The sequence below is a fragment of the Rhipicephalus microplus genome, unplaced genomic scaffold (genome assembly GCF_043290135.1).
Source record: "Rhipicephalus microplus isolate Deutch F79 unplaced genomic scaffold, USDA_Rmic scaffold_27, whole genome shotgun sequence".
In the NCBI taxonomy this organism is placed as follows: Eukaryota; Metazoa; Arthropoda; class Arachnida; order Ixodida; family Ixodidae; genus Rhipicephalus; species Rhipicephalus microplus.
In genome coordinates, this window is record NW_027464600.1 from 6,497,745 (window position 1) to 6,507,045 (window position 9,301).

At 43.3% G+C, this 9,301-nt stretch overlaps 1 long non-coding RNA gene across 1 annotated transcript; it reads right to left on the reverse strand.

Moving 5' to 3' along the window:
• Positions 1 to 3,105: 3,105 nt before the first annotated feature.
• On the reverse strand, positions 3,106 to 5,180 carry LOC142786669 (uncharacterized). Its single transcript, XR_012889111.1, has 3 exons — positions 5,011 to 5,180; positions 3,603 to 3,688; positions 3,106 to 3,238 (listed from the first exon to the last, which is right to left on the reverse strand). It is a non-coding gene; the product is annotated as an uncharacterized LOC142786669 (long non-coding RNA).
• Positions 5,181 to 9,301: the final 4,121 nt, after the last annotated feature.

Sequence of the window (9,301 nt, forward strand, 5' to 3'; positions counted from 1 at the left end):
CATGCAACACCTCAAATGTTTATTATATTTATTCAGTTTCACATCATTGACAATTTTTTGCAACATACAATTACACTGGTTTCAGTTTAGTATACTGCTTCAAGTACATAGAGACTACAAATGAAATATACGCTAATATATCCCTATAATTCTTTCAAGTATCTACAATCCGAGTGGTTTCCAGTTTAATACTCCTTCATGTACACAATCGCTTAATAGGAATGAAATACAGGCAAATATATATTTATGATTCTTTCAAATATATACAATCACCATGATTTCACTATATACGCCTTCATGTACACAATCGTTCCCAAGAAGTGATGCACATAAAAATATATATGGATAGTGTTTTCAAATGTATACAATCACAGTGGATTAAGCTTTGTATTCCTGGATGTATAACAATTGGTTATGAGGAAGGATGTACATGCAAACATATACGAGTTTTCGCACATATAACTTTAGCGAATACTTAAGAAACCAATACAATGATCAGAAACACAATAAGCTAAAAACGAACACAAAACTGAGTCCCAAAACACACAAAAAACAAAAGAGGTAATGCATATTTATGGCTAATGACACAGCTGGGTCAATTTATCCCAAATGTCCCAGCCATTTTGGCAACCATCTCAAATGTATTCGAAAAACTCGTGCTGCATTGAAAATAGTGAACTTATGGAATATTTAGGAGAGGAAAAATATTTGGTCACGTGGTTGCCCTCTGAACTTCCTGGAATGCCGTCTAGGTGTTGTATGTGAAAAATTTTATTTTAAAAGCACCACTCCTTCTTTCCATATGAAACTCGGTCTACGTGTTACGTAACAAGGGCTTAATTTGGGAGAGTTGGTTCATCGTGGTTGTGTGCTAGTCACAGCGCGACAACTTTAGGAAGAGACAGAAAGGACAGGAAAGAGCACAGACTGTCAACTGAATTTAATGAATGTGCTACGAGCGCTTTTATACGGAGTACAAGAACCGTGTTCATGCGCGACGACACGTGTGAGCACTACAAAATAATCTTAACTGTGAAAAGAATACCCCTCTCGGAAAGGATAAGTGAACGCATAGTGATGCACTGATCATTGGTTTACCTGATAAAAAATACTTCTACAAACGTTAAATTGGCATTAAGTAAACCTATTCTCGTGACGAATGAGGCAAGATTGACTATTCCTGTTGCTGTTTAGTACACACACTTTTGAAAGCTTGCAAGGGGTGGAAAACAACACGCTAATATCATATCTGCTGGCTATTTTTTTAATTGTGAGACACGTGATGTGGTATAACATGCAAAGGTTTTGGTCATTGTTTTTTGTTGGTCCTGTCTTCTTTAACTTTACTTTCTGCAGGAGGGTTTTGCAAACGGGTGTGATGATTCTGTTGGGATACCCAGCATCCTTTAGTCTTTTAATCTGGTTTTTAAACCTGACCTCACCCTTGTGCTAACATGACTTCTGAAGGGTGGCCTGAGTACATGTGGTATCAATTCCTCTTTCTACTAATTTTGAATGCCCACTATGAAAAGGCAGAACATTCTTAGCACTCCTGGGCTGATAGCACCAGCCAATACCCCAACAGCATCATCACACTTGTTTGCGAAACCCTCCTGCAGAAAGTAAAGTTAAAGGAAACAGGACCAAAAGAAAAAGAGAATGACCAATCACCTTTGCATGTCACACGGTACTACGTGCATAAGGTGTCTCACAATTTTAGGAAAAGAGCCAGCAGATATGACATTGTTGTTTTCCACCCCTTGCAAGCTTTCAAAAGTGCATGTACTTACAGCAACAGGAATAGTCAATCTTGCACCATTCGTCACTAGAATAGGTTTACTGAATGCCAATCTAATGTGTATAAGATGCCGCTAACATGTGGAAAAGTAAACATAGGACAAACTGGGCAATGCTTCAATGATCAAGCAAGACAGCATGCTTTAAATGTTAAGAAGGGCTATAGTAGTCTCATGGCCAGGCACCGTAAAGATTGTAAGTGTAGTCCTAGGTTTCATAAAACATGGTTTTTGAAAAAAAAGCAAGCAGAAAAATGAGATATTTTAGAACTCTTTATCAGGAAGGCCAAGGATCGATGCATCAGTACACCTTCATTTATCTTTTCCGAAAAAGAGTATTCTTTTCTCGGTTAAAATTATTTTGTCATGGTCACACATGTGTTGTTGCAGACGAGCCCTGGTCTTGTGCTCAGTATAAAAACGCTCGTAGCACCTTCAATAAAATTCAGTTGACACGCTCTTTACTGTCCTTTTTGCGATAAGATTTTTATAACAGAAAAAATTTCAATTTCTTACAATTTAGGTGTAATGATGAGTTTTCATTGTATCACAACATGCAGCAAATTGCATCTCAATACGGAAAAAAATCACAATTTTGTGAAATTCGTGATATTTTCTCGTATATTTCAACAGCTTGAAAGGTCTAAAGATATTTTTTCCTCATAATATACCTTCTGTGGAGTAAGTATTCACTGCTCAGATATTCATACAAAGTGCAATATTGCAATAAAAAATGCAAACATAACACATTTTGGCTTTTCTTGGAAGCGAATGTGGCAAAAGAATTGCACTATTATTATTGAGCTTCAAATACCTTACAGAAGCACATTTATTTAACAGGTAGACCGAATTTGCTTTAGAAAAAATAAGCGGTAGTTTTAAAACGAAATTTTCAACAAACAGCACACAGACGGCATTATGCCAGGAAGTTATAAGCCAGCCACATGAACAAAACTTTTTTTCTCGCTGAAATACTCTAGCAGTTCACTGTTTTCAACGCAGTAAGTCAGCACTTTTTTTTTCAAATACAATTCAGATGGTCGCCAAAGTGGCTGGGACGTTTGGCATGGTCCAGCTATATTTAAGCAAAATAACTTACACAAATAACAATGTTTGTTCATCTACCATGACCACACTAGAAAAAGTTGTTCAGGCATTGTGACACTAAAATTTTCATCGTCGTACTGCCTGAACAACTTCTTTGATAAACTCCAAACTCACGCCGAGAAAAAGCCGCTCAATCACGGTGGATGTTAAAGGCCTTGCGGCTGTAGACAATTTTGAAAATAAAAAAAATCAACTCATCAATGCTGTCACTCCTTCTTCGTCATTACTGACACGGAAGATTTTTCGGTTATCCATGTGGAGGTTCAGGAAGTAGGCTTGCTCTAGGCTGGGGCCGGGGGGTAGACTACGCAGGACGTCAGCGGCACCCTCTCATCCTGTAATAAGAGCAAATATGACTTCTCATAAAAGGATGTTCGTGCTGTTCTGGCAGCACCATATATAAAGAATGTGTAGTGTGTATCCTTCGAAATGGCGTGTAATTGACATTACACTGAACTCGAAGCATACAACCCATACATTACAATAATTTCGTATGATAATGATAAGAGTTTTCCAGCATACAGCAAATTCCCGAAATGAAGTGAAGTGTAAGACTACAGCTCAAAAATGGCACTTACGAAAGCCTGAACTCACCTAAGAATAAAATTCCTTCTAGGGTAGTGAGCCAGTGTGAAAAACAATTCCTAAAGTACAACGTTCAGAACATGTAACATTAATCAAAATGCACAAGAAACTTACCTCTTCATGTACAAACAGTGAAGACATCTCTGCTTTCTCTTTTACATGAGAACAAATGATCTTGGGCGTGGCACTAGCGAAGAGGTCTGCAAAAAAAAAGTAAAAGATTTACTGACTTTAATCACGCCTCTAACAATCTGAGGAATTGTTACAAGTCACCAATCAGTGCAATTCTGACTGCCTCTATAAGGGCATCAAAAATGAACAATTTTCTCGTTCTTTCTACTCTCACAAGACGCTCCGTCAATGGAATCTAATCCACATTTGACGCTGTGCTTCCTATTTGCCTGCTTTCTAGACGTAGGGCTGCGAACATGTGTTTTGTGCACCTAATATAGCACAGAAATTCGTCATCTATAATTCAATCAACCTAATTCATTGTAATTTGATAAAAGATGTGATAGCGCGTCCAGTTTTTAAAGAGTTGCGGGCCTGCAATAGGCACTACCTTGCACGTATGAAAGTACTTCTTTTTTTAAAAAAAATTTCAAAGCTTGCTTTCAGAAAAAGCGTCTGGCATATTTCGACAACCAAGCCCATCCTCTGATGGCAATCAGGGGCGCGCTATTAGCGATTATTGACTACGGGATTTACAAACGTAACCCGTGCCTAAATACTCAGTTAAACACAATCACGCAAGTAAGAGCGCTCGAACGACACCAACGCGCGCGGACGCCGACTACGTTGCAGCAGCCATGGCTTACGCTACAGCTACCGCACATAGCTCTAACAGTCACGTATGCTCTCTCGATTCTGTTATAACGCCGAACATTATCGCAGATGAAAGCGAAGCACGAAAACAGCAAACAGAAACGAGGGAAAACAACGCACGGCGATGGCCACAACAACGCGCCTTTGGAAGTCTGCTAGATATTTCCCTGTTGCTGGTGGCACTTGTCCTAAATAGCTTGAAAGACCGAGCGCACGTGCTGGGAGCGTCGCGGCATATCAGCACCTCCAACTATACCGTCTTTAAGCAAAAAAAAAAAGCCATTTCGTATACAGTGCGCCTCTGTACATAATTTTTGCTTTTTCTTTCTTTTTTTGCGTTTACACCTACAGAAGCACGTTGCACATTTGAGTATTAATAGAAATGTTATTACGATGTAGCCCAAAGCACATCTTAAAACAATATCAATCACTTTGTGCAGTGTAGAGACAATGTGCGATCAGCAACTAATCCCGCCCTTGTTAGGTGATCACATCACTCACTGTATGAGTGATGCAGGTACTTACACAAGATCGCGCATAGCAGTGTGAACTCGTTAAGTCACACGTTTAATCGGGCATCTGCAACAGGCCCGCGAACGCATGCTGTTGTAAATGGCTGGCAGCCTACTTCGGCAGAGCTGCTGCAAGCGCCCAGCTAGCGCTGTATGATTACTATTTACGAAAAAAGTACACTCACCGTTAACAGGCCCACGTTGTCCGTGTCCGCCACTCCATGAATATTCCTTAATCCGAGCGTCACTTCGAACACGGTGTCATGCGTGACCACCATTGAATATGCGCCTGTTCGCTAGAACACACACAGCGACCAAGACCCCAGACCAACGCAACGCATTTGAAAGACGATGAGACAGAGAGAGCGACGTTGAGAGAGAGAAGGAGGAGGCACTGGCGGCGGCTAAAGCCCCGCGGCGGGGCCGCAGCTGTCGACGCAGGTGATCGGTGACGCAACTATTCGCTTATCTACGCCGCCGTTGTGGGAGCAACGCTGGCCGGGGTGAGCGGGGGGGGGGGAGGAGCGGGAAACCCGCCAGGACGGCGCCGAAGAGCAAACGCTATGGCGCATACGGCGGACGGCCGTTCCTCGCGGAATGACTCCTTGTAAATGGCAACTCTCCTTCCAGCCAGTCGCACAGCGACGCAGGTTATTTACCAGCCTCGAATTCTTGGAGTATTTTCACGGAATGCGATTGCAGTGGGCGAAAAATAGTGAAGCAAAACTTACGGAAAACAAAGTGCACCATGGAATGGCCAGAAACAATAATTATTTCGTCCTCGGTGGCATTAGCGGGAGAGCATCGCTACACCTTTTTCCAGAGGAATTTCTTTTTGCATTGTCTGTGTCTGGCACTTCCGCGTATGGTGCCGCAAACACTGAATGCGTAGTCGAAGCTGGAACAAATTAATCCACAGTCGCGGATGTTTAGAAGGCTTGTCACGCACCACGAAACGTGCCGAGGTTGTTATAACAAACTTTTTGCTGACCACATGATCAGCACATAATTCCATATGGTTACCCAATGAGCTAGCTAAGCACCTGTAACAAAGGCAGGGCACGTTCTTGTTAAACGTTGTTAATATAAACGATGGTTGTGCATAAGTGCAGTGACAGCTTTCCGTGGGAATTAATCATAACCCACGTTTCCGAGCGTAGAAGCACCTCGGCGGACCTAATCAGCTACCACAGCAAGTTCGTAAGCAACGATCAGGTACGAAAATGTGCAGCTGTTTTCCATGTACTGAATAGTCCATGTACAGTACGTTGACAACCGTCATACCTTAAGCCACCTCCCATATAGACTCCCAGTCTGAACAGGTGTGGGACCTTTAACAATAAGAAGCAGTGCCTTCCCCCCCCCCCCCGCACACACACACACACACACGAAATTCGAGGGCGCACGGGCTGATACACACGCATACTTATTCACAGGCGCACACACATACACGTATACACACATATGGCCACACACACACGCGACCGTAAACGCACGCATGCATGGGCGTACACATGTGCACAGGCACGCTTAACACAAGCACGGACTCGCACATACACGCGCACGCACACATGCACGGGTGTACACACAATCGCGCTTACACGCACACACACCCATACTCGGGCGAACATTATTGGTGTGTATATAATCTATAGCAAACATGCAGCTTATAACCAACGCTAAGGAAAGCTTTCGTAACATGGATTGCAGTTAATTGCCATTATAGATGAAACGCGATTTGCTTCTGCTGACATTCTGCTGTATTCGAAGAGCACCTTCACACATTCTAAGTCAATTAGGCCGTCATTTAACGCAAGGTCCACATATTCGTGCAGTAGCTGCGCTGCTCGGCCGCCAATCCGAAGGTCGCGGGTTCGATGCCGGCGACCTCTTGGACCTCCTCTGTGACTCCTAATGCCATATACTCTGATATAGCTTTGTCGTAGCGATACAGCATGGCTTCATTTTTCTGCAGCCTTTTAGTCAGTTGCTGTAGTCTTTTTATCGCATTTTCCTTGTTGCTTTCCAAGTTTACGTCATGTTTCCATGGCAAGCTGACTTGATAGCGACCGTTTTGTTGTACAATCTTGCGCTCCAATTCTTCGACCACTTCATTTCCGGTGTTATGCAAACTATTTCTTGTGATCCCCATTGATTGATTGATTTGTGGGGTTTAACGTCCCAAAACCACCATTTGATTATGAGAGACGCCGTAGTGGAGGGCTCCGGAAATTTTGACCACCTGGGGTTCTTTAAGGTGCACCCAAATCTGAGTACACGGGCCTACAACATTTCCGCCTCAATCGGAAATGCAGCCGTCGTAGCCGGGAATCGAACCCGCGACCTGCGGGTCAGCAGCCGAGTACCTTAGCCACTAGAATGTGATCCCCATTTACTCCAGGCTCCAGAACTTCTGTAGCTTTTGCTGGAGTTCTGTCTCCGCAGCTTCGACATCAGAACCATGACTGCTTGATTATGTGTTAGTTTTGTCTTGCTTTGCTTGAGTTTTGTTTTGCTTTGCCCTTGCAGTACCCATCCCAGTATAGTTTCTACAGCCATCAGTCTGTCCTCGATTCTTTGAGTTCTACTAGTAAAGAATTCCCAATAATAGTCTGAGCGAATCAGTAGTTCCACAGAATCTGTTGCAGTCGTCTTGGTCCTGTGATCAGCCACTTGCATCTTTGGCTGTTTCATTTTCTCGCTGAGTTTCTCAGTTCAAGTGGGTATACAACTGTGCGAGATGACGTCGACTTGTAACGCTTCAATCACTGTTGTCGTGCTTGTTTCTCGTGATCCTACAGTCACTTGCACCGCGTTCATTAGTTTGACCTTTTCGTCTCCTCCAAATGAACCAATCGTCAGCCTTTCCTGTCGCAACACCTTCGCGCCTATTTCTTTCGCTAATCCCGCTTCAATAAATGAACGTTGACTTCCGCTGTCTAATAACAAACGGCAATGTCGGCCACATGTTTCTCCTTCTACGCACGCTACAGCCGTCTGCAAAAGCACAAACTTATGCTTGATATTTTCGGTTGCGTGTAGCGTAGACGTCGTCGCTTCGGCTTGCGCTGTTGAGACCAGCTCTGCCTTTGTTTTCTGCATCACCGTTCTACACACTGAGGTAGCATGTCGTCCCTTGCATTGCTTGCATTTTACTTGGGCCTTGCAAATGCGTGCAGTGTGGTTTGGTCGCGTGCATCTAAAACATGCTCTATTTTCGGTAAGCATAGCTTTCTTTTCATCCATTGGAATGCTTCTACGACAGTTTTCGTTTGCGTGGGTTTTCTGCTTGCAGAATAAGCATATTCTGTCCGCTGAGCTATAGAAGCTTGAAGTTGTGCCTATCTGTCCGCGGTTCTCTCTTGGTTTTGCAGTTATCCTCTTTTGTTCACGTTGTGTTTCTTCACGAAAAGCCGCTTGCTCTCTTAAGAATATCATAAGCCTGTCCAGCTTTTCCTCGCACGCTTTTCCTGTTGCGTTGTTTTGCTCGCCATTTTCTGAAGCTGAGCTGTTTCTCATAGCCTCTTTTGACTTGAACTGCACTGATAATTCTAGTGGAATTGCTCTTTTCAATACCGGTAACAACATCGGCGCGTAGCTCTCGGTTTCCAGTTTGAGTGACTTGAGTGCCAATATGTTAACTTGCACTCTGTGTACTAGCCCATTTAAGTCATCGGTATCTTGAACAGACCTCACTTTCTCCAAATTCAATAGCTCATTCATGTGCATTTCAATGGAATGTTTTCGATTGCCGAACGTTTTTTGCAGTATTTTGATTGCGTTATCCTAATTTTCCTCTGCCGAGTACTGAAGTCCTTCAATAGCAGCCGCAGCTTTTCCGGTTAGTGATGCTAACAAGTAATTGAACTTCTGTCCCTTGCTCATGTTCGGTCTCAGGTGAACTGCCGACTCGTACTGAGACCAAAAGCGGTTCCACTCCAAAGTTTTTCCCCCAAACTTTATCATTTCAATCTTTGGTAGCTTAACTAGTTCCGTTGCTTCTTGTCCTGTACTTGAGGGCGTCACCTGCCTTGTCCTATCGCCTGAATCCGATTGTTCAGGCTGTCGAAGTCTGAATTCTATTGCAGATAAGATCGTCGTTAATTTCATGTCGTACTCTATGACGCTTTCGAATTCAGCTTCGGCATTGTCTTCTGTTAGAAACTTTTCCATTTGCTCGTTCGCGCTCTTGAGACTGTCACTTATTGCTTTAATCTGCGCCTGCGTTGTAAGCAGCTGCTCCCGGTTAGCTCCATCATTAATTTGCTGCTCGGCTGCGTTAATCAGTCGCGTGATCTGGGAGCAAAGCGCTTTCCTTTTCTTCGTTATCACTTCTTTGCTCATGTTTAGGCGGTTAACAATGACTCCTTACTTGTCAATCGTTCGTTCTGATGCGCGTACTGTCCATCGTGGTCTCGTCGCTCGATCCAGGTCGATCTTCTGCTTCTCCGCCGTTTTCTTCTCTTCTGCTCTGGG